At 34.9% G+C, this 26980-nt stretch overlaps 1 protein-coding gene across 5 annotated transcripts in view; it reads left to right on the plus strand.

The window, feature by feature from the left end:
- The window catches only part of CDH12 (cadherin 12), a 678773-nt gene that overhangs the window by 511438 nt on the left and 140355 nt on the right, over nucleotides 1–26980 (plus strand). The gene's annotated exons all lie outside the window — the stretch shown is intronic.

Here is a 26980-nt window from a genome sequence, read left to right on the forward strand (position 1 = left end):
TTCCATTGTGTGCCTTGTCACCTAATGTCTTTCAAGTCAAAGACATCAGCCAGTTTGCCAAATATATAGTCTAAGAGTTTTTGATACAAATGCTTAGATTTCAACTACATCTAAATACACAATCACTAATTTAAGCTTGATTTAGTGGAACAGACTTTGAGTCCCATTTTTTAATGGGAATGACCAGTCACATTTTTCAAGTTTAGTTTTAAGCATAAATTGACAAATTATTCATAATTTGAAACATCTGGACTCAAAAATTTTAAAAAAGAAATTTCCATATAATGAAAAATGAATGTATTAAGTATGTATACAATTTAAATGACTGTTATCTTAATTTCTATATTTTCATAAATGTTGAACAACTTCAGAAACCATTATCTTGTTCCAAATATTGTCAAGCAAGGTGCATTTCCTTTTGATGTTTAGATGGTTAGATTATTTCACATTTTTCTCTTAGGGATTATGTTGCTATCGCAAAACTTGCCTTTGGCTAGAGTCAGCTGCCTGCAAATTTTTACCTACCAATAGTCAAAATTATATTGCAAACTAGTGTGGTTTCTGGTAACTAAAATAACCTGCAGCTAGCTTGCAGGCAGCAGTGAATATTAAAATGGATGTACTAAAGTTCATTTCAGAACTTCAGTCCCCTTGGAAGTGAAGGAAAATCCGTAACTGTGAAGTCTGTGACTCTCTCATGAACATAATAGATTCCAAGTACAAACACAGGCTTAGGGAGAGTTTACAGACAATTCTGGGATTTATGTTATAAACTCAGATAATTTCTTTTTTCAAAATAAGTATAAAAGATAGAGGGAGAGACAGTGAGGGAGAAAGTCAGAGATACAGAGAGAGACAGAGAAATAGAGAGGGAGAGACACCGCCCAAAATGCATATATAGCATTTTTTGTGATCACTATATTAGGATTATCTAGTAATATGGTTAACTTTATACTACGTGGCATAACTGTGTATAGTCAGATTCATATAAATCACTTTCTGAAGAAAAATAGATGTAATTGGATACTAAACTAGTTTCTCACAGCTTATTTATTCTCAAGGGTATATGTGGTGGGGGGATGATGGTGGGCCTTTATAACTCAACTGTTTTTTGAAATAGTTATGAACTTCATAAGTTAAGTGAAATAAACTTGATGAGAGTGTTTTGCATGTGGAAAAATGTAATAATGTTCTCACATTTATGTCAAGTAAACAAAAATTGGAAAGGTTTTATTTTTATCCCCAAATAAATGAAAGTAAATTAATACATTTTGAACAAGAACAGCCTCATACTCCCTCCAGGATGATATCCAAAGCCTTAAGGAAGTTTGGCCTGTGTTTGGAATTTGAGACATACTTTTAATAAATAATAGTTATTTATAAAGCTTTCTATTTTTTTATTTAGCATGTAGCATGAGTATACAATGAAATGATTTTTCAATAGTTTCTCTGATTTTTTTTAATTTTAAAAAAATTCTCAGTTATTTTTAATCATTAGGCAAATGGAAAAATGCAAGCTCATTAGGTAAAAACTGGTTAAGCATACCCAAAGCAGAAATAAATTTTCATAAGTTCTTTTTTTTAATTTAATTTTTTTTTATTGAAGCGTAGTTGATTATAAGGCTGTGGCAATCTCTGCTGTAGAGCAAAATGACTCAGTTATCCATGTATACACATTCATTTTTTAATATTCTTTTCCAGTATGGTTTATCACAGGATATTGAATACAGTTCCCTGTGCTAAGTTCTTGTAATTAATAGTTGAATAGATATTCAGGTTTTCAGAGTTAAAAGCACCAAAGCATATTTTAGGCTCTTTTTCCATTTTTGTCTTAAACATGGCTATCCATGCAGTGAGTAGTGCATATTTTTATACACCTTCCTTTTTGAGCATTTTAGTAATTGAGGTTAATTATTTGCAATTATTCTGAAATAACTCCTAGTAATCTAAAACTAATTTTCTTTCATGATGAATGAAAAACGCTTTACTTTTATTAAGCAAAAATGAGAAGAAAATAAAATTATTTAATTGAATAAAAGAGATGAGAAAAACTCATTTTAAATTTTATTGTGACTGCTGTATATGGAAGCTTTATTAAAATATATATTTTGTGAAAGTGTGTATTAAACCCTAATCAAATATTTGTATATATAAGCTTATTGCATTTTAAAAATATGATTATCATGTATGTTTGAGGAGACTCATTTATAATATATAGAACCCAAAGTGCAGCTAATTTTTCCTACTCTTCCTGTACTAATATTCAAAGTTCTTTTTTTCTGTAATTTTATATTTGTACAAAATATACGGTGACTATATATCATTTTTCATTTTAGTACAGTTTTTATAAAGGTTACCTATTATTTACACAATTTTTTTTTCTTTGTCAGTACATATGCAGCAAACTCATTTTTTAGAGGGCTAAATATTTTTCTATAACACAGACATACTGAAATTTATTTATCCATGTCCTTATTAAGGGATAAATAATTTGCTTCCAGGTTTCATGATTATAAATAGCGTTTCAGTGAACAGCTTTCAATATATATCTTTGTGCCCATGTAAGAACAAAAGTATTTCTGAATTCACCTGGAAGTGTAGTAGTTAGATAAGAATGTATGTTTCTAAGAATTTTTTCTCAATCTCTCCCTATTCAAACCCGGTGGAAGAAGACAAGGAAATATAGAAAAGATAGAAATGAAGAATTCTACTTTCTCCGATCTTGAAAACGAACTTGTGAGAAGAAATAGAGAGTCAAAGGGAAAAAGTAAGAATAGAGGAAGAGTGAGGTTAGTCCAAACAAAAGTTACTGACTTGTCAAATTTTGAACCGATATTTTCCTATTTAAAACACTTCCCATTTTCAGAGTAAAATTCCCTTTCACATTATACAAGGCCTTCATGACCTGACTTACAGGACTAATACTGTTCTGTTATACGGCCCTGTTGTGCATCTATATCATTATACAACCTAGAGCTCCCATGAGCCCTGGAAACTCCTATGCTGCCATCTTGCTGACCTCACTCTCCCAGGCTGTTTTAATCCTACATGACTTTGAATTTTCTTTGCTTAAGTGGTTTGAATTTTTTTAAGTGCTTTGAAATTTTCTTTGCTTAAGTGCTTTGAATTTAAGTGCTTTGAATTTTCTTTGCTTAAGTGATTCGTTCCATCCCTACACGAGTTGATTACCATAATTTCTTAAGTACTCTGTAGAAACTATCCTCTTTGCTAAGATTTTCCTGACATCAACTTAAAGCATATTTTACATATCTTTCTCCTCTCTCATCCCTCTGCAACTAGCACACCTCTACTACAGAGCTTATTAGACTTTGTAGATATTTTAGTTTAAATGGCTGTATTCTTTAAGCTTCTTAAGAGCCATAAACTTTATACTGTAATTTATTCATTTTTGTATGTTTATCACATAGCACACTGGCTGAGGCAAGATGTATGTTTAATACATATCTATTCAACAAATAAGTAAATATATGAAAAAAATAGATGAATGAACGAATGAAAGGACCTAGGAAGTGGAAAACAGACTTATGACTGTTTAAACGTTTCTTCTCAATTAATTTAGAAATATGAGAAAAAAAGTCAAGGGGGAAATGCTACCCATTCATTTAACGAAGCACATTAGTTTCATCAAGAATCATTTCCCCTGCTCTACTGTTTCAGATTTGTAAAGCTTCAAAGTTTGCCAATATCTGTGTAAGCATGACTGAACTGAATAAGAATTTTTAATAACATACCATAATTTAAAGATGGAGCATTTTGGGCTTCCCTGGTGGTGCAGTGGTTGAGAGTCCGCCTGCCGATGCAGGGGACACGGGTTCGTGCCCCAGTCCGGGAAGATCCCACATGCCGCGGAGCGGCTGCACCTGTGAGCCATGGCCACTGAGCCTGCGCGTCAGGAGCTTGTGCTCCGTAACGGGAGAGGCCCACGTACCGCAAAAAAAAAAAAAAAAAGAAAAAAAAAAAAGATGGAGCATTATAGAAAGTGAAAACAAATATATAAAATTATCCTATGATCCCATCACTAAGAAACACTGTAATCTGTTTTAACTTAACACAATATATGGTAAACCATCCAAATATGATTGGAAGAGGTAGAAGTGGAGGAAGGAAAAAAATGAGAAAAATCAGGGAAAGGAGAGAAATGAATGGAGAAGCAGGAGAATGGGGTGGGAAAAGAGGAAGAGAATTTTTTTTCCTCCCCCACCAACATCTCTTCCTCTCAGAAACCATGCACATGCGCGTCCATATAGAGACACACATACACACATATTTTGTCCTTCTGTGTATATATATGTGTATGTGTGTGTTTCTCCTTTTCTTATTTTTTTAAATTTATTTTATTCATTTATTATTTTTTTGGCTGCATTGGGTCTCTGCCGCTGCACTCAGGCTTTCTCTAGTTGCATCGAGAGAGGTTAACTCTTCATTGCGGTGCACGGGCTTCTCATTGCGGTGGCTTCTCTTGTTGCAGAGCACAGGCTCCAGGCTCACGAGCTTCAGTAGTTGTGGCACATGGGCTCAGTAGTTGTGGCACACAAGCTCAGTAGCTGTGGCTCGCGGGCTCTAGAGCACAGGCTCAGTAGTTGTGGCACACAGGCCCAGCTGCTCCACGGCATGTGGGATCTTCCTGGACCAGGGCTCGAACCCGTGTCTCCCACAGCGACAGGTGGACTCAACCACTGTGCCACCACGGAAGCCCTCCTTTTCTTATTTTTAACAGAAGTTTATTTCATATCTTCGTTTATGCATCAAAGCATGTCTCCAAGGGCTTTCCTTATGAGCATATACTTCTTTTTTCAGAAATTTGAGTGGTCTGCTGTGTGGCCATATCTGGAGTTAGTTGAAGAGTCCTCTGTGGATGGACACTTTGTTCTCATTTTTCTTTTATGTTCTTAAAAATACATTCACATTTTAAATTAGTTTTAATTCATAATAAAAGAATTTTACACTTACCTGGAACTTTATGGTTTAAAAATAACTATCTTATATATTATCCTATTTAATCTTCATGTTTGTCCATTGTTACAAATAGAATGTATAACCATGGCACAGAAAAGAGGCCTGATGAAGATTTCTGAAAAAATGAATGAATAATTGAATGGTTTCAGACTTTCCATGGGAGGTAATTGAGACTCAGCAAATTTTAACTATTGTCATGTTCAAAGAAAGTATTGAGTAGTAAAAACAGGAGTAGAATTTGTCTTTGGACTCTATTTATTGGACATTCTTGCTATTCCAACTGAGAATTTGTGAATTTAATCATGTAGGTTGGATGCATCTCAATTACCTTGTCAAAGGAAATGATATTGTGTTATATTTGACAAAAACATTTTCATATCGATCATCCTAATACATCAACTCTGTCTAAATATAGAGCACACTCTGAATAGCACCATGCTTAAATATGAAGCAACTTTTTGGGAAGCAATCTATACTCAGGCAAACCCTCTTTCTATTACAGTAGTGACCTGTATTAAGGTGATACTGTGTATTATTATTTGTAATAATTTAACAAATAATTACTAAAATATTCTCCTGATAGAAATTATTTATTTTGCCCCAGCATGAACTGTGAAATATAGAGATCATTTTTACCCTTTGTTCCTCCTCCAAATGGCTGAATAATCTTTACAAGATAGGAGTATGTTTTTATAATTATTAAAATGTTTCTGACAAACGTAATCTTCTGTGACTAATATGACCAACTGACTCTTATGAAATGTACCAATTAAAATGCATATCATTTCTGGTGAATTGTATGTGTGTGTGTGTGTGTGTGTGTGTGTGTGTGTGTGTTACTCCAATATGGAATTGTAAGTTTGTAAGAATTGAAGTTGAAAAAGATGAAGTGATATAATGTTTTCCAAAGAAAAACACCCTGTGACACAATTTGCTGTTTTCAAGCAATCCTTTTGTCAAATAAATCTCACAGCTGTGCCTAGAATCCATAGATAGTAAAAAGATTTAGTGACTGCTTTGTGCTTTCTGTTAGTTTTATCTTCTATCTGATTACAAAAGTTCCACATGGCAGTACACTGCCATGTTTGAGTTCAGTGAATAAAAGTGTAACGAATTCTTCCTGCATTACTGTTCCTTTCCCACCTCCTTTATCCAACAGTTGCCATGAACTTCTCTCCTATACGTCTGTACTTGGGTTCATTATAATCTCCTATTCTTATGTTGGTGTTTTCTACCATTTAATTTATATATCTAGAGCAACCTCCTGTTTCACAGTTGAAAATTTCCTCCTCTACCAGTGTTAGTCTGTTTACATGTTTTGTTAATACAATCTCCAGTCCAAAGGGGTTCCCCCAGGAGCATTATATGCTGTAGAATATGTAGGGCATTTTCCAGCTGTTTTTAAACCCCTCCTTCCACTTCGCAATGATTCTTGATATGCCCCCAATTAATCATACCTTAATTATTTAAAAGTGCTGTTTTTTATCAGCTTGATTTAATTGATGTGCATTTTGGAATGCTAAAAAATGTCACCTGTGCTCTGCTCTGTTCTCTGTTAGAACGCTGTCTTTGAAGCCCAATGCAGTTTTCATTTTAGTAATACATAAAGCTCATTAGATTATATAGGTTATTTTCCTCATAGTTAATTCTGATGTATAAAAAATAGAAATAATTGATGTTCAAAGTAATAAAATTAATAGTAGCACAAGTAAGATGACCTACAAATAATAGTTATAAACTGGGGATACACACCATGGTGTTTAATCTATTTCAGTTTTAAATTGTCTTGGTGACTGTGATCTACATATTAAACTCGTGTATGTCCAGAGAATATCTTCCATTTGTTTACAAATACTCTACCTAATGAATATTGATGATGGTCTGCTAATGTTGAATATGCATTTTTCATTTTTTTCCCTAAAGTCAAAAATAGCTCTGGCAATATATTACATATAATCAATGATAAAGAAATTACGAGTTTTGTTGTATGGGTGTTTTTAACCCATTTTACTACTCTGAGATTCTAAAAGAAATAGCAAAAATAATAAAATGATAGGGGAGAATGCTCATGTTTGATAAGAACTTGTGTGTGGGGCTTCCCTGGTGGCGCAGTGGTTGAGAGTCTGCCTGCCGATGCAGGGCACATGGGTTCGTGCCCCGGTCCAGGAAGATCCCACATGCCATGTAGTGGCTGGGTCCGTGAGCCATGGCCGCTGACCCTGCGTGTCCGGAGCCTGTGCTCCGCAATGGGAGAGGCCACAACAGTGAGAGGCCCGCATACCGCAAAAAAAAAAAAAAAAAAGAAAAGAACTTGTGTGTGACTTTGTCCAGTATTGCAACATTTAATACTTTCTCTTTTATTATTTCTTTGAAACAATATACAATTATATTTTGATAACAGATGGGGTAATGAAAACATACAACTAGAAACCACAATTCCTAGATGTTTCAAGCTTTATTATGTCACAGTTCCTTTCACAGAGAGAGCTGGATATTTTTTATTTATAAAGTTAGTGATTATAATGTCAGTGTTAATAGCGATAATATACTTTAGGTAAACCCAAACACACAAAAGTATTTCTTTATCCAGCGATGGAACTGTTATTTCTTTCTTAGGAAAGAAAATGGAGACAGCAAAACATTAAAGTTATTTACTAACTTGGCTAATTAATAGAAAAATATTAAGATTAAAATTTTCTAGAGTTTGGAAGTCTCTAGACCATTTTTATTATGTATCAATATGAGTTTCTATGTGCTAGGTAGTTTTGCTGATGCAAATGTATTTGACAAGAATATAAGATATTCTTAATTCTCAATACTTCAAATAAAAATGACTATTTTATTATGATAAAAGCAAAATGATTTTTGTGTTCCCATATTGTGTCATTTGTATACAATATACTAGTGTTGTTTTGTGAGACTCAATCTGGTGATAGGGAATTGACATCAATACAACAAGTAAAAATGCACTGATTAAAAAATTGAAGAGTTAAACATTTTGTTTTTTCAATCTCAGAGTGTGCATTTCAAGTGCTGATCATTTGTGCCCTCATAGTATTATTTTGATTTGAAAAATCTCTATGACACCTTGACATCTAAATCATTGAGACTGATAAACGAAATTTTTTTGTGTATGTGTGGTACGTGGGTCTCTCACTGTTGTGGCCTCTCCCGTTGCGGAGCACAGGCTCCGGACGCGCAGGCTCAGCGGCCATGGCTCACGGACCCAGCCACTACATGGCATGTGGGATCTTCCTGGACCGGGGCACGAACCCGTGTCCCCTGCATCGGCAGGCGGACTCTCAACCACTGCGCCACCAGGGAAGCCCTAAACGAAATTCTTTTTTAATTTGGTAAAACAGGAAAAAAAAATACCATTTTATTTCTCCAAAGAAAATTTTTGAGGGTAGAAATCTGACCGTCATTGGCCAAATCATTTGGTAGCCTAAACAGAAACTTGTTTTGAAATGACACATTATTGTATTTTTAAAAATGGACTTAAAATTGGAAAATGATTTAAACCACAATGTAGCAGGGAGCTTGTGCAAGAGTCTCATATGAATAGCTTTTTAAAATGTCATTTACTAGCCTAAATGTCAGTCAGTATTTGGCATATTTATTATGCATTGAAGAAACAAATGGCACTTTGCTTTATTCAGGAATAATATTGTTCAAGTGCAGGGATTAGTGAATATTTCTTTTGTTCATTGATCCATTAGTTCATGCAACCTTAACTCCTAGCACTCTGGGATCTGAACTGCTGCTGATCTTGTTAAGTTTATTTTCAAATTACTTCTTTATTAGCCTATTCTAGGTAGTTTCTAATTAGACATCCCCAGATGGTATGAATCAAGCAGCTGTAGTCTCAGCTGGGAACAAGCGTGAAGGAAATGCTCATCGTTTTATTCTTTTCTTAGCTTTTTTTTTTTCTCTCACAACTTTCAATATTCTCACAGTCTTCACAGGCTTTTGAATACTGTAAATCGTTGGATCATATGCTCTGGCATACTAATAATGTATCCTGTTCTAACAGGAAATACGCAGGGTCTATGGATATAGTGAGCCACTTGGATTTCTGAATGATCCAGATCTTTCATAGAAAATATGTCCATGAATTAAAATTAATACCAAGAACATTTTACACACTTAGAGCTCAAGATCTTTTGGAGCAAATTCACTGTCCTTAGCTGTTCATGAACTTCCCAAATCCTTTAAAAATCTATTTTGGGCCATTGGTTATAGAATGTGATTCAATAATCCACCAGTTTGAGTCTATCTTAATTAAGATACAGTTCATTTGAGTCATTTTTTCATAATAAAAATAAAGTTATTAACTATTAAAACCACAATTATCAATAATTTTATGTGTTCTTCTTACTGTTAATCCACACATTATTTCATTAATCCTAAGAACTGTATGTGCTATTTTCACTATATGGTATTTTTAGTCTAAAAAGAAACTGAGGCTGGAGGAATTTCCAGGAGCAGACAACAAGGAATGCGGTAGAACTGGGAGTTATTATTCTAATAATGATGACCACCATTTATTGGGTACAAAGAGTCAACTGTGTGCTAAATTCTCAGTAAGTAGATTATATTCAGGACAGCCTTGTAATGGATCTTCCAAACTTGGATATTTTGATATAGGACAAACGTCAGCTAGATGAGATGATGGGAAATGGCTGTAAACTAGGATTTTCCCTGGCAAAACAGGATGTAGGATCACTATATAAAAACTCAAAAACTGTAATCACTCTGTATTTTAAACTTGGGAAAATGAGATTTAAAAACCGTTCCAAAAACCATTCCTCAGCAAACATAACTCACAAGCAGTAGTACAACCAAGTTGGCATCAGAGTCGAACCCTTCAACTTTGAACTATCCTTCCACTCAGAATTATTAATCAATCCCTTTCAAGGGCACTTTTCTTGCTCCAAACACAAGCACTCATTGCCCTCATAGTTCATGAAAGCCTGTGTTCCTTTCCCACCCTCCACCCATTACATCAGGGATTTGAGACGCTATTTCTAGTAAATCACAAATATTGCCCATACTTCCTATGTCACTAGCCAACTGGTGGGATTTCTGATGACATTACCTAACACCAAAATATCAATGACTTGCATTGCATTCCCTGAGGAAAACTATTTGGTGTTCAAAATGAATGATTCCAGGTAGAATTTCAGGGCAGCATTTTGGGCTGTGGGATTTTGCAAACATATGAAGGCAGTATCATCGGGCATATTAGCTCAAGAGGACATATCCAGATAACAAATCATAATGACTTGAAATTGTTCAGTTTTCCTGTCTTTCAAATATACTTTATTAGCTTGAAAATTAAGCATTTATTCGTTCCGATTGTAAAAGTGACACATGCTTGGGTTGGAATATTCTCTATCTGCCACCACAAGAAAACTAATTAATCTAAATCCTTGATTGACCCAGATAAGCCCAGGTTGGGGGACGGGGGAACAGTAGAGAAAAGAGAATGAAAGAAAGTAGGACTCAATGAAGGACATGATGAGAAGGAAAAATTATACAAGAAGAAAGGGCTGTAATGCCTTGGGATCATTAGTGAACTTTCTTTCTGTCCCACTCTCTCACCACCCTACCCCTTCGAGTTCTCATTAACAAGCTATTCACTTCCTGGCTAGTTGGAGAATAAGATGTATGTTATGAAATGATATGTATCACTATATATTATTTTTTCTCAGTCACAGATTTTGCACCTAATTACCACGTCACTGCATCCTGAAATGGAAAATGTTTTATCTCCATGTATCTTAGCAGTCTATTATGACTAGGAGAGAGGAAAAAAGTATATAGAGTCAGTTATCATAAGTTCAAACTACATTTTGTTTTGTTTTCCAAAAGAGAGAACATTTACCTATTTCATAACCACAAAGACAGCCACCTGATTTCATATGTTAGATGTTGACTGGGGAAATGAAGACATAGAAAACCCCCCTACAGCCTTATTTTGATACCCCTATGGCTTACCCCTTCTTCTTCATTCTCTAGGAATGCTCTAATTATCATAAATCTCCTTGTTTGTCCCATCCATTCTGAAAACCTGTGCAGTGAGAGCGAATTCTGACTTGTCTTACATGATCCATACTATAATATATGGGAGAGCAAAGAATGAAGGAGGAAAATCAAGAATGATTAAGAACAAAGAAAATGTGTCTGCTTTGAGAGAAGTAACATAAAAATTGAAGGAATAAGTTATACAACAAATGTTACAGATCACCCAAAAATGCAAGATGGGATGTAGATTTTGCCATTTTCTGGATTAGTCAAAAGACTAGTACATTGAAAAGATAAAATATCCAATGGCATTAATCGGTTTATTAGCAATGAATGAAGGATGCCAAAAGTAAATATGCAATTAAGAATTAGTATACACGTTGTTATACAGCAGAAACTAACGCACCATTGTAAAGCTATTGTACTCCAATAAAGATGTTAAAAAAAAGAATTATATCAAAAATGTTCTTGACAAAACCAAAAAAAGACATGAACATACATTTTAAGGATGAAAGACACAAATGGTCAATAAACTCTAATCCCCATATAACACTGTATTGCCCCTCTCCTCTCTCTATCTCCCATCCTTCTCCAACTCTTTTTTTTTTTTTTTTTTTTTTTTTTGCGGTACGCGGGCCTCTCACTGTCGTGGTCTCTCCCGTTGCGGAGCACAGGCTCCGGACGCGCAGGCTCAGCGGCCATGGCTCACGGGCCCAGCCGCTCCGCGGCATGTGGGATCTTCCCGGACCGGGGCATGAACCCGTGTCCCCTGCATAGGCAGGCGGACTCCCAACCACTGCGCCACCAGGGAAGCCCTTCTCCAACTCTTGACATGAGTCCATAGTGCTCTTTGGAGCATGCAATCCATCATAAGCAAAATTCTATATTTCCTCAATCTCTTCTCTCTTATTCCCTTTACTTTCTTGCTCTGAACAACACTGATGTCTTCCCTGAGAATATTTCTTCTCCAAAAATTTTTGTCAAGTGATGGCTGGTTTTTCTCCCCCAGGCTTTGTGCTGGGAACTCTGGAACTGAGAATGAGTTTTTCATTCTCCTTGTTGTCGTTTCTGAATCCAACGTGGGTTCTACCTACACTCTATAAAAATACACATCAACCCCTGTTAGTCTCTCTCCAGTACTACCCTCATCATATTTCTTGATGATTTCAATCTTCATAAAGCTGACTGATGATCATTCTAAATCTCTAGCTTCGTTTTCCTGTTTCCTTGAACTTTCACTCTCACTCTCTCTGACACACACCACACAACTACACACACACACACACACACACACACACACACACACACATGTATACCCACAAGGACTTTGTCATTTAACTACTTTAGCCACTCACTCTCATGGTTATAGGCAAGTGTTTTTATCATCATGGTATTTTCAATAACTGTAATCTCCACAACCTCAATTTCAATCATGTCAATTCCTGATCACAATCTTACCCATTCTTTCCCTCTAACCATGCAATTCTAGAAAATTCCTCCCACTGAGGACTATTATTCATTTATTTTAATGTCTCTTTACATTTAATCCCTCCCATCCATGGCATTACATTCTTTCTTACCCATCTTAAGTGTTATTGTTGATTATTATTATCACTGCCTTGCATACAACTTGAAGATTTTTGCCCTGACCCTGGTTAAATCTATATGTTTACTCCATCCTTATAATCATGACAATGTGATGCATCTGCAGGTTATATAGCACAGACATGCCAGTTTGTCTGCTGTGACTACAAGCTCCAAGTGGTCCCATATGCCATTTAGCTATCCCATGAAATTCCCCATGTTCATTCAGTTGACTACTAGCCTAGAGACTCTTTCTTGTATGTTATGCTGTTTCCTCAAACCTCCAATACTTCTCCACACTCTCTCTCAACTGATGTCCTAGTTCAATTTTTATTGAGAAAATACGAACACTCAGAAGAGACTATCTTCCCATCACTTCTACCACTGTCCCCACATCTGTGCACATACACTTGGCCTTCACCCCTGCTACTCTGGGTGAAGACCAACCCCTCCACTCACATATTATTTCTATTCACTTTTGCTTGTTCAAGGACATCTTTCAAGCACAAGCAAGCCCTTTGATCCCTTCCCCTTTCCCATGGTACCAGCGATATCAAATCCTGCCTTAGAGCATCAACTGGTTTATTTAATAGTTGGAATTAATAACATGCTTTTTGTTATTAATCCTGTCTTCAAAAGTTTATTCAACCTATTTCCCAAACCCTAGGGCTAGCACATTCACAGATTCCAGTAAAGTTAGTAGTTAGAATGGCCTTGCCTAAAAGATATTGGTACCTAAGAAAATCACATAGAGAAAGAGACAGAGAGACAGAGACAATGACAGAGAAACAGAGAAACAGAGAAACACTGTAGTTTAGCATTCTTTGGAAATTGGACTAAGATTTTCATTGGTTCCGGTCAAAATCCAAGGTTCCTTCTAAAAGTATCCACCAAAGGCTAGGAGATGAGGAAGTTTATCTTGTCTGTGCAAACCTCAATTGCAGAATTTAAGCCACATCAACAATTATGTCATTGAGTTACCTAGAGCAGCCCAAAGTAGGGCAGTCTGATTCCCAGGGCACTCCAACACCATTCCAAGGTCAGTGGTAGGGTGGAAAATTCAGTTTGCCTTTCTTAGTCATGGTCAGAGCTTCCTGAAGCAAAGATATGCACAACACATTCAAAGTGTGTGACATATGATTGTTTTTTTCAAAAAAATGTCACAGATCAATCTGAACTTTCAAGGGAGATGAAAGACTCTAACACCTAAAGAAAGATGACAAGATGTGTATTTTCATGACAAAATATAATTTAAAACTCTTCAGATACTCCCTCACAAGACGCCAGACATCATTTCTTTTTTTCACCAAAAGCATATTATTGGAGTCATAATTCACATCCAAGGAAACAGAATAGAAATTCAGTAGAGGATATAATAGTCTACTTTCAATTGTTCTGTCTGTGCTTCCTGGCCTGTTTTTGCTATAGCAACAGGGCACACTCTGTGTATACACTTATCTTATTAATTAACATGAAATAGTGAGAAACTATGCCCAGCAATATAAAAAAGTATCCATGATTACATATAGCTGACCAAACTGATGCTTAGGGTTCTTATATCTAAATGCAGCTGAAGGGATGCAAAAATATACACAAAAAAGGCTAATCAAAGAAGAACCAAATTGATTCCAATGGGTAAATACATGGAACTATTTCTTATAATTGACAGTGTCACTTTACGTGGTGACAGTAGCTTCTAGTAAAATGTAACATATTGCTTTTATTTTTTGATCAAACTTGGCCAATTGGTCAAAAGAAAATTCCATGGGTTTTGATGGGGAAACACTCAAAGATGGAATTCAAGAGTCACACTCAGAGGCATTCATATCAGTACCAGAGGCACAAGTCATATCATACCAGAGTGTTATTGTCAATTATAATTAGAGACTTATTTCATTTTCTGTTATTCGCTTAAATGATAAAGAATCTATTTAGTCAAATGTTTCAGAAATACAATGTTTTAGACAAGACTTGCGAGGCAGTTTCCTTTAGAGTCACTCTTGCATATATTCATGGATTTTTTTTTTTTCAATTATCTTTTTTCACAAAGAAAAAAACTGTAAAATGCATTGTGATTTTCAGGAAGATGACATGTACCCTAAAGCAATGTGAATGTGTCTTCAGGAACATTCAGGATCCGATCCTCCAAACTTCAGGGCTGTAGTCATACTGTAACCTGGGTTTTTTCCTTTGTTTTTACCTTTTTTTTCTCTTGGTTTTGATTGTTGTTTGTGTTTTGTTTTCAGTTTCTTCATACCAAGAAAAGGACAACCAGATTCTTGATTAAATTAAACATGTCAAATTCCTCAGGAAGATCTACATTGGCATGCATTATTGTATATGATAGTTCTAACTGATTATCTCAGCCAGGAAAAAGCATTAGTAAACTGTGGCATAGTGAGTAAGAAGTTCTAAATAATATAGTTATTTGTAGCATCACCTGAAAAACTCAGAATAGACAATCTCGGTAAAATCTATGGAAAAAGTGGCTACATTTGAATAATTGTGGGTAGTTGGTATTCAAAGCAAAATTTTCATATCAGCCTCAAACTTGTCACATAAAAGAAGGCTATGAAATCCTTGCATTGTCCAACACTAATATGACTTAAAAGGAGCTATCTTCCAGCTTTGAGAAATAAGCCATGAGAGATAGAATATAGGCTAAGGACAACAGTGGGACAAATTAAAGAATAAAAGTTATTTCTACCAGTTTAAAGTTTGAGACTTGGTAGAAGTTAGAAAGGGTTGCAGGTAGTAAATGAATAGCTAGCAACTGAACACAGAAATTTCAGTCCTTCGTACTGTATTCCTGATTCTCCCCCAGTTCACAGGAGCAAAGCACCTGGTGACTGTGGTTGTAACTTTTAGTTTTCCTATTAGAAAGTTTGGATTAATGATACCATTAATGGAGTTATTACAGTCTGAGCAATTGATTGCTTTAAATGGGAAATGTAAGTTACTACAAAGAGGAAGGAGACGGTAGGCTAATTCTTCTCTGACAATCCAAACTTTTCACTTTCTCCACTGTGGATACAGTACACGACCAATACATCACAGCTGCTAGTAGCGTATCTTCATGTTCCAACAATCAACCATAAGTCCTGAATTCTGTAGAAGAGAAACTTTGATTACACATGTCCACGGTGTTAAAAAAAAAATACTGATCTAAAACCCTACCTAAGACTGTAATAAATGGTCTTATAGAAAACAAGAAATGTTGTGATGGCTAAAAATATATCACAATCTACATGGCTTACAAGATCTCACTTTGAAGCAACACCCCAAACTTATAGAAACAAATTAATAATACAATTGTCAAGGTTAAAAAGCAAAAGATTTGTCGGTATGGGTATCCTAGAAGGATTGCTATATATTCTCTACAGAATCACCAAAGAAATCAGAAGCAACCTAGCTAATTGAAGACCTGGGGAGCATAAGGAAATATAAAAGCTGTCCTCATGTATCTGAAGAGCTGGAAGGAAGCCTAGACGATTTAGTTTTGCTCTGGGAGATAAAACAAGACCTATTAGGAAGATTACTCTTGGGGGTAGAAAGAGCTGAGACGGGGCGAGGGTAGGGTTGTAAGTTGGGACAATGTCTCAGTTCAGTGTAATTAATAACTAACTCTGAGAGAGGTTTAATAAAATTGAATTATATACTGGTGGTATGTACGTGATCTATGTATATCCATATCTATACATCTATCTACAGAGAGAGTGAGAAGCTTATTAATGTGTTCAAGCACATGCTGAAGACTATTTCTCAAAAATCGTAAGCAAAATATTCTTGCATTTGGATAGAAGTGTGAGATACTGTTTGCATTAGGCTACTTTAAATGTCTCTTCCAATCCCCAAATTCTCTAATCTACCAATCATAACATAACTTAGCTGTACTGTAGGAAAAGGGAGAAATTTGATATAGGAACGATATTAGAGGGATAATTAATAGACTTGAATTAGTAGAGAAAAATATGCTATAAAAGGGGTTTGATAGGAGAATCTAAGCAATGTTTTCCATTCCTTTATGCCTTCTGGAAGCATATAAGTGGATTAAATTAAAAAAAGAAAGGAGGATGGAGGTCGAGTGGATTGCAAGTAGTTTTTCACCACCTGAGGAAAGGATACAGAAACAGCATTTACACTCTTTTTTTGTAACCAGTATCTATATCCACCTATCTAAAGCTGAATGAGTCTTGTAGCTGATAGCATTAAATTTGAAATATATTGCCTAATAACATCTTATTGTCTACCTTTACATGAAAGGTTTCAGCACAAGAGAATTGAACCTTGGACACTATTAAAAACTCTTTGGTTCTGTTTATAAGAAAGATTAGAGATCAGTACATTCATCTGTATGTTCAATAGTCTTTTTGGTGAGCAGATGTAGATTTGGTGACCCATAATTCAGCGTTTCTGGGAAAAAAATACTTTGAGAGACAAGGTTCACCTGAAAATATTCTACACAAGATTTCTCATTTGTCATGTTGCATTTTTCTCTTCCAGTTTAGAAACAATTTGAGATTTTGCCAACAAGTTAGGTAGTCTGCAGAAATGCAGCTAAGTGGGCATTTTAAAATTAGCAAATAGTATAAAAAGGAAAGCCAGCAGTTTTACACAGGGAAAAGCTTTGAGTGGGCTACCTTGTCTCTCCCTGATGGCCCCAAAGTTTCTGAGACGGATTTTGTTCATTTTGAAGCCAGCCAGAACACACAAATAGCAGAACTCCAGTTCACACTACACAGAAGGAAATTTGTCGTGGCAGATTTTCCCCCCTATCGTATCTATAAGAGAAAAAGGAAGTGGCATCACTGAGGTATGAGCGAACAGAAAGGATTGTATTTCTTTTTCATCTGGTGATTGGACTGACCCCAGCGCACTTTGCTGCGACTCACAGAGGCTGCTTTAACTAATTCAAAAAGGAGCTGCATGATGAGCTGGTCATGGCCTCTAACACTTGCTTCTGGCCTCACACAGTTTGGGTTGGAAAGAGCAGAGTCCCTCAGTAGCAAATAAAGGAAGAGAAGAAAATTGCTTTAAGGGGAACTAAGTTAAATTCAAAAAGAGCACATCCACTTTCCTGTAGGAATAAAGTACACAGGTTAGTTTCAGGACCAGATGGAAGATATGCAAGATCATCCTTGCTAAACTTATCTTGACATTATGACAGTACAGATGCTTCCAACTTAACGATGGTTCAATGGACATTTTTTTTTTTTTTACCTTATGACGGTGCAAAAGTGATATTCAGTAGAAACCATACTTCTAAGTTTGAATTTTGGTCATATGCAGTAAGATGCTCTGTTGTGTTACTGAGCAGAGGCAGCTTCCAGTCAACTAGGTGATCACGAGGGCAACAACCCATACACTTACAGCCATTCTGTACCCAGACAACCATTCTACTTTTCACTTTCAGTATAGTATTTAATCAATTACATGAGGTATTCCACACTTTATTATAAAATAAGCTTTGTGTTAGATGATTTTGCCCAATTGTAGGCTAATGTAAGTGTTCTGAGCACATTTAAGGTAGGCTGGGCTAAGCTACGATGTTAGGTGAATTAAATGCATTTTTGACTATGCGTTTATGGGGACCATGCATTCTGACTTACATTAACCGCATCGTAAGTTGAGGAAGATCGGGATATGGGCTATGCCAACTTTATGTAAATTTATCTTATTTATGATTTTAAGGTTTATAAGAGAATTTAGGATTGGAACACTAAAGCTATATAATTCTTTACTTCTAAAATGTGAAGTATCATGCCTTGTGCCTCTTTAAAGTTCTTTTCTTTATTCCTCACATTGCCCAAGAATAAAGTCCTCAACAAATGCTATTGATCAACTTTATGTCCCTCAAGGACAGACACAGAAGACATTTTAATGTTTTTAGAGGAAAAAGACTTTTCTATATGTAACTGCTTCCTAAAATGTGAGCAGCAGATGTAGAATTAGGAAAAATCTGCAGTTTGCAAGCTTTTGCTGCAGAGGAGGTTTTCTTTGCTGAAGCAAATTTGACTATCTAAACATTCATGATCCTTTTTCTTTGTCTCACTACTATTCCTATTTTTTCCAGTTACTTTCCTACATGTTTTTGGATTGTTGGAAGCTCATAAAAATGAAATAAAATTACAGGAGTGAATACACCACACAACATCAAACTTGTGTCTATACCATCTTAAAATGCCATACTGTTTCTTTGAATGGCTTCTTGTGTCAAGTCACAGAAAAGGCTACCTCGACTTTGAGGATTACTGACAGGTAGTTCCAGAGTTTCTAAAAGTAACTCATGTTCCTCTAAAACTTCAACAATTTTCTGATGGAAATAAAATATCTGACTTTAGAGGCAAGCTACTCTTTTTCAGTCAACATATTTCTATTTGTTGTAATTGTTAAGCAGCTGTATTCCACCAGGGCTGGGACGTCTGTCTGATTTTGCATTATTCCTTTTACTTAATGCTTGGACAGGGTTGGTCTCAATAAGTATTTGTTGAATGAATGGATGAAAGAGCAAATGAATGAATGTTTTATACAATATTCCAAACTTTTTTACAGTGTATTATATATGCATCCATAATTATATATTTTAAACAAAATATATCATAATATTACTAAAAGGGAAATGAGAAACAAAGTAAAATGAATAAAACATGTTCAATGTTTTCTCATTTACTTCTTACAAAATGGGTATGAGGATATTTGCCCTAATATTGTCATTGGGAGCATCAACATGGGATAGATATAGAAATCTTTCTTTTCTTAAATATTTGAGGGGATGTCATTCAGAATTTCTAATATTAAAACGCTAACTCTGACAATGAGAATGTTTGATCCTCATGTGACAGGATTATAATGATATTTAAATAATGAATATAATGTTAATTAAAATTTTAATGCATCAAATGATTCCTCACAAATAGTGTTGACTTTTAGATTTATTGTATTTATGTATTTATTAGTAAATTATTATGTATTTATTAGTCTGTTTCTCCGTGAATGAAGTACATCTACAGCAGCTTTTGCGAAGAGCATAGTGACATCTAGTGGTGAAAATAAATACTGCAAATGGCTAAGGTTGGTGCGTGGAAATTTGAGGGTCAATTGTATTGCAATAAATCTGACAATTTTGCTAATAGAAGCTAAGAAGAATTTGCATGAAAGGAGGAAAAATAGGTGGTTTATTAGATAATGGCAAATCTTGAATGGAATTGAAACATTATTCATATGTTTGTTTCTGTGTGCAATAAAAGAGATTTTAAATTGTCAAATCTAAAAAACAATTAAGGAATAGAATTACAACTAAACTTTGAATCTTTGAGTCTGGTTAGTAACATTCCATTTGAATCTTTTTGTCTGGTAAATAGTATTTTATAAACCGATACACGGTCTAAGTATATAAATGCGATCAAACATTTCAGCCTAAGCCATAGCAAGGGAAATTGAACGTGGAGAAATAGCTCATCTGTGTAAAACATTACTATGTGGAAAATAAAGCCTTAAAATAGATTTATCCCTACATTTCAATATAAAGAAGCTTTGACCAGGTGACAACATTTTTCTTTTTTATTTGTGAATAGTTTGGGTCATATTTTCAATAGAATAGAATTTTGTAACTAAAAATTTGTTTTAATGCAGTTGTTATCAATCCATGTCTTTGTAGTAATTATCATATTGACTTAGTGGCATTTAATCGGGCTTTGAAATTTAAAAAGAGCAAACAGGTAATGCTTGCAGTATTGCATTACAATAGGCATAAGTTAAAAATTTTTATTCTCCAACAATCTAACTTAAATGTCTGTAAAATGAGAAGTATACAGGCTATATGGTAAAGAAACTGATAACCAATGATGAAATAACTAGAATTTAAATTATCCAAAAAAAGTAATTGGGGTTATCATATAATTTCTATCTAAATTAAGATAAGTGACAATATGATGTTATAATTTATACCAAGATATATTCAAATACTTTGTTAAGAAAAATGGATTCTTAGACACAAGGTATGCCTTAGTATAAAATAAACATTATAGTATATAGCTAAGAAATTAAAACTACTTTAATCCCAATATACATTTAAATGCATGTAGGAAACTGGAATAAATTTTCCAGTGTGTGACGATTAATAGTGAAATAACAGTTTCTAAATGGTAATTTTATGTGTATTTTAAAAGAAAATAAAACAATTGAAAGTATCCTTTAAATAACACTGTGTATCAGTGTATTTATTTTTGTACTATATATGAAAAAGCACCTTAAAGGTATTAAAGGAATATTTTCAATAAAAAAGAAACTTTATAACTTTCATCTAGAGCTAAAATGAACAAGTGTTAAAGATTTTATTTTATTTATCTTATTATTAAAGGGAGAACCAGTAAGGTGTTACAACTGGTATAAAGGAGAAATCAAAGGAGCACAAATTTATATGAAGAACAGTAATGTTGAAATGAATTTGAAAATCTGGTTTATCCACAGGACAATAATCGAGTTCCAGCAGCCTTAAGTAATCTGTATTTTTATGGACAAGAAATATTTGCATTAATATCTGTTTTCTCTAAATTAACTTCTATTTCTACAGAGTTGTTTAAGTAGCCTACTCAAAGTCTTCATCCCATAGTCTTACCTTCATATAATTACTGAAGCCTCCAGCATTTCATTGAGAGGTTAGTCAGTAATCTATCTTGCCTATTCCAAAGTCTAATTTTTCCTTGAAAAATAGACTTAGTAGGTTCTTCACATCCAAAGTGAATGATACTTAATAGTTATTACTCAGTGTCTAGCATGGAAAGTAATAACCATCAGTGACAACTCAGGAAGCTCTAAGAGTATGACAGAAACATTTTGAAATAGTCAAAGAAAGATTAAGATTTTTTACATAATATTCACTTCAGAGCTGCAGTAGCTTGCAAATAAAACTTCAGCCAAAGCACATCCTATTGTATATTTCCCTACTTTAGTAGTGCAAAAGGAAAAGTCTTCTACTTTTCTAACATGAAGATCATTACACTGATTCATGTGTCAATAATGAAAATATCACTATGATCAGTGAGAATCTGCAACAGAATACATAGTAAAATTAAAAATCAAACAGAACTATTAGTACAATCTCTTATTCATTAACTGCTAAAATTTGAAATATGATTGCCTCTTTCTTTCTAAAAGTAGTCTCCAGACACAGCAATGCAGAATATTAACAAGCTCTTTCCTTTTTTCATTATGGTTGAAAGAGTGGGTTGACATTATAACAGCTTTAGAAAGTTTTATTCATTATTTTTGTTTATTTGTTTCAGTCAATGAAGATTCAAAATATTGGAGTCACATCAAAACCTAAAACAAATCTTTCAGTATGTAACATATAGATAAAATATCATAGATTGTGGATCACATTTGACTTGTTTGTTTGTTTTCCACCCCCATTTTGGGGAGTGATAGGTGTTCTAAGCAGACAGTTTAGGTCTTATGGTGGAAACACATTATGTCCTATAAAATGTTCCACCCAAATACAGCTGAGCCAGGATTTAGATCCTCCCAATTAGACATAATCTCCATCTTAAATTACAACTCCTAAATGTCTCTCTTACAACATATCACTTTTCATCTTGCATTATATTTTCTCCATAGCTGACCTGCAAGCTCTTTGAGGGAAGCTTGGTATTGTTGGAAGAAAGTCCATGTGGGTTGTGTAATTACATGAATCTATATTTCAGTTTTGTTTTGGCTCTTACTAGCTCTTTGGGCAAATTGTGTAATCTCTCCAAATATCAACTTCTTCGTATGTGAGACATGAATAAAATAAATTTCTCACAAGCTCATGAAATAATTAGATGAGATAATATTTTTAAGTTAATTGACACAAAGGTTTTAAACAGTATATGCAAAAGAAAAAAAAAGAAAAAGCTTTATTTTCAGCAGAGTTTAAAATTCTTTTGAACAAAGTAAAGATTCAATAGATATTTGTTGAATAAATTCCTTAATAATAGACAAAGTGTATTCAGACATCTACGCATTTTTAATTTGGTATTTTATTCTGCCATGTCCTAAGTGAGGCCAAGCATTTGTTACAATGGTGGACCTACTGCAAATTTATTGAGCTAATCTAAACGGTGGCTTGCTTTGTTTTTCTTCATGAAATGAAATAACAGTGAGCCTGATAGCACATCTTTGTTTAGAAAAAATAGGTACTGGATGATATTCCACATATTCAGAAGACTTGGCTTCCATCAAAGAGAGGATGGGTAAAGTTAAGGATTTCCAGAATGATTTGTACTGATCATAGGTGATTTGGCTATTCAACTGGAAGAGCTGATGAAGCAGATTTTGGGTTACGTATAAGAGGAAGAAAGAGTAGCCTTCTTTGACAATGTTTGACTTCAAGAAAATAATGGGTAAAATGAAAAGCTATCTAAATATGAACCATTACTTCTATTTTAAAAACACAATCACCTTCAAGCCTGTATTTCAACAAAAACAGTCTAAGTTAGAGACATAAATCTATTTTATATTTACCTACCCATTTGCTTTCATTTTCATTCCTGTGATACATAAATATATTAAAAATAACTGAGAGGTAAGTTCAGAAAGTTATAATAAAAATACTGAGTACAATTCTATTAAATACAATTTCAAAGTCCAATTTCTTTTTTTAATCTAATATTAATGATATTATTAAGGCTTTCTAAAAATCACTATATAAGTATTCCTTTAAGGAAAAAATATTTCAAGAACAAATGAGTTTTGCATGTATAAATTACTTTTTGCAGAAGAAAAATTTTAAATCCTAAATAATTTATCTTCATTCCTTAGTGACTCAGAAAAACTAAGTACAGTATCTTAGCAAGACTACTTTTAATAGTTTTATATTTCTAACCATGTTGGAATGAGCTTTAAGATTCTTTCCAAAAATCTGAGATAATTATCAAATAAATCAGAAACTAAATATTAAAATCAAGCTTAGATATTATCTTCTGTGTTTCAAAGACAGTCAAACTTCTGTAGTTTCTCATTATTACATGATGACTAAGAACTGTGAAGTAGGGAGAAAATAAAAATACAAGGTTTATAGAATATCTAAAATTGTTATCAATAAATGCTGGAGAGGGTGTGGAGAAAAGGGAACCCTCTTGCACTGTGGGTGGGAATGTAAATTGATACAGCCACTATGGAAAACAGTATAGAAATTCCTTAAAAAAACTAAAAATAGAATTACCATATGACCCAACAATCCCACTACTGGGCATATACCCAGAGAAAACCATAATTCAAAAAGATACATGCACCCCAATGTTCAAAGTGACACTATTTACAATAGCCATGTCATGGAAGCAACCTAAATGCCCATCGACAGATGGAAGATGTGGCACATATATACAATGGAATATTACTCAGTCATGAAAAGGAACGAAATTGAATCCTTTCTAGAGACATGGATGGACCTAGAGAGTGTCATGCAGAGTGAAGTAAGTCAGAAAGAGAAAAGCAAATGTCATATATTAATGCATATATGTGGAATCTAGAAAAACAGTACAGATGAACCTGTTTGCAAGGCAGAAATAGAAACACAGACATAGAGAACAAACATGGACACCAAGGGGGGAAAGTGGGGGTGGGATGAATTGGGAGATTGGGACTGACATATATACACTAAGATGTATAAAATAGATAACTAATGAGAACAGGCTGTATTGCACAGGGAACTCCACTTCGCTGTACAGTAGAAACTAACACAACATTGTAAAACAATTATACCCCAATAAAAAATAAATAAAATAAAAATGTATGTTATTGAACTTCATCCTTTTGCAGGTAAACATATAGAGAAGAAGGTAATATGAGGGGGGAAAAAACCATCAGGAATTAAACTGCCAAGATCTGACCAGTTAAATGAGGGAGAAGGCAAAGACTATTATTGGGATTTTTGAAAAAGACACAATGAGTAACCTCTCTCATGACCTGAATTTTGAAAAAGTTGAGAATGGATACTGGAGGGAAGCATTCGGAGACCAAAAGACACATCCATATCTAGTAAGATTGCTATTGAAGAGTGTAGGTTATAATCTACATGGAGGTTTTCAAATACAAAATCCCAGATTTAGACAGATTTAATCATTAGCAGTGTGAAGCTGGGTCACAAACCTGCCATTATCCCTCCTCCACATGTACCAAGTAGATCAGCTGGAGGAGCAGGAAATTCATTCCCCTACTTGGGGCAGAGAATTGAGTAAAGGTATGGGGTATGGAGCCAGGGCAATGCACAAGGAAACATCAAGTGCAGGATGGGCCTAGAGACTGTCATACAGAGTGAAGTAAGTCAGAAAGAGAAAAACAAATATTGTATAATATCGCTTACATGTGGAATCTAGAAAAATGGTGCAGATGAACTTATTTGAAAAGCAGAAATAGAGACATAGAGCACAAACATATGGATACCAAGGGGAAAAGGGGGGTGGGTGGGATGAACTGGGAGATTGGGATTGACATATATACACTACTATGTATAAAATAAATAACGAATGAAAACCTGCTGTATAGCACAGGGAACTCTACTCAGTGCTTGGTGGTGACCTAAATGGGAAGGAAATCCAAAAAAGAGGGGATATATGTATACGTATAGCTGATTCACTTTGCTGTACAGCAGAAACTAATACAACATTGTAAAGCAGCCATACTCCAATAAAAATGTAAAAAAAAAAAAAAAAAAAAAAAAGCAGGAAAGATGTGTTACTCCCCACTCTCCCAACCCTGGATAGTATTTCCTCAGTAGAATTCTCTCAGGGGTGCCATAAACGAAGTCTTCACATTTTTTACATTTTATCTGCTACCATTTGTGTGTGTATCTGTGTGTGTTTAATGTTGAAAAAAGTGGGCAACCTAGATTAGGAGAAGAAAAACAAAAATAAGGGAGCAGGATGGGGGTTGTGGGGAGAAGAAAGAAATACTTTGGTTCTTATAATTAGCAAAAATATGTATTTAAATCTAAAGTGTATCTTCTATTACTTTATAATAAAAAGTGATTGTCTCCACAGTGTCAATGAATATAACCTTAATTCATACATGAATATTTTTTATTCATCTATCTATTCAATAAATATTTTTGAACATCTAAGAGTGCCAGGTATGGCTGACACTGGGCCCTGAGACAAATACTATTATGTCTAATATAATCATAACACGTCAACAGTAACAAAGATGATTATGTAAGTGTTCTATCTACAAGGAATTCAGTGTTGTGTGCTCCACAAACCACACACCCACATAAATGTAATTATCTTTGTCTCTTATATACTTAACACAGTGTCTGGCAATTAGGAATTTAAAATAAGTTACACGTTCATTGAATGAGTTGAATTCAGGAAGATCATAATTATAGAACAGGTTTATTTTCTTTCCCTCACCACCTCCAAACAAGATCCATTGAAATAGTCTTCTTGCCTCTGAATTTGAAACTTGAATATAAAATGTGTCCCTTTTGTGGTTTTCTCAAAGAGTCCAGTTGTCAAACATCATTTTTATCTGATTCAAATCTTCCTTTTGTTCTCAGATCAGGCCTGATTGGAAGCCAGTGTTGGGGATGTAGGAAGAATATCATTAGTTTCTTCTCTCTTCCTTGCCCCACGTAACATACTTCCTCCCCACTACTCATTGACTGTGATCTCCAGTACCTCTGAAGTTGGGCTTGTAAAAGGCAGTTTTACAGAAGAGTATAACTGTCGTCTTGATTGATGTTCTCTGGGTACAGCTAACTCAAAGTTCAAAGAATGTCTCTAATTTGTGGAACACATCTGTGGTTGCTGGGCGGTACCACCCTGGGGACAATGGCTCTGTGCTGTGGCCCAGGCAATGCTTCATTTTGTTAGCACTTGCTTTTACTGGTTTCACTTACACAGTCTCTATCTGTGGGGTTTTCACAGTCTTTAGACATTCTTTTAAAATAAAATCCCTTTCAAAACCACTCAAGAATAGTTCTATTTCAGAACGTCCACATCTGGCTCCTACAATGCAGCCTCTCTACCCTGTGGTTAGTGAAGTAGAGCTTCCTCTACCACTGTTCTAGTAGTTCTCTAGTGTTCTACCTCTCACACTAGGCCCCTTTTTTGGTACTCCCTTCTTTAAAATTTTTCAAGTATGGGTCAAGCGATCCCTCTGAGCCCCAAGGTCCCCAGTATACTAGTCAAGCCTTCCCAAGCTCTCCATAGACCTTCGTTTGGTTTGAGCATTATCGGGAGAGAAGGAGAAGGCTAGAACCCTGCATGGCTTGTCTCTCCAACCTGGCTGCACACCGCAGTTCACCTGGGAGCCTTAAACACTGCCAACATCTATGTTCCATGTTCCACCCCCAGAGGTTAGAATGTAACGTTTCAGGTGTGGCCTGAGCAACTTAGTGATTCTACTATGTGGTCAA

The sequence above is a fragment of the Leucopleurus acutus genome (genome assembly GCF_964270905.1).
Source record: "Leucopleurus acutus genome assembly, chromosome: 3".
Taxonomy (NCBI): Eukaryota; Metazoa; Chordata; class Mammalia; order Artiodactyla; family Delphinidae; genus Leucopleurus; species Leucopleurus acutus.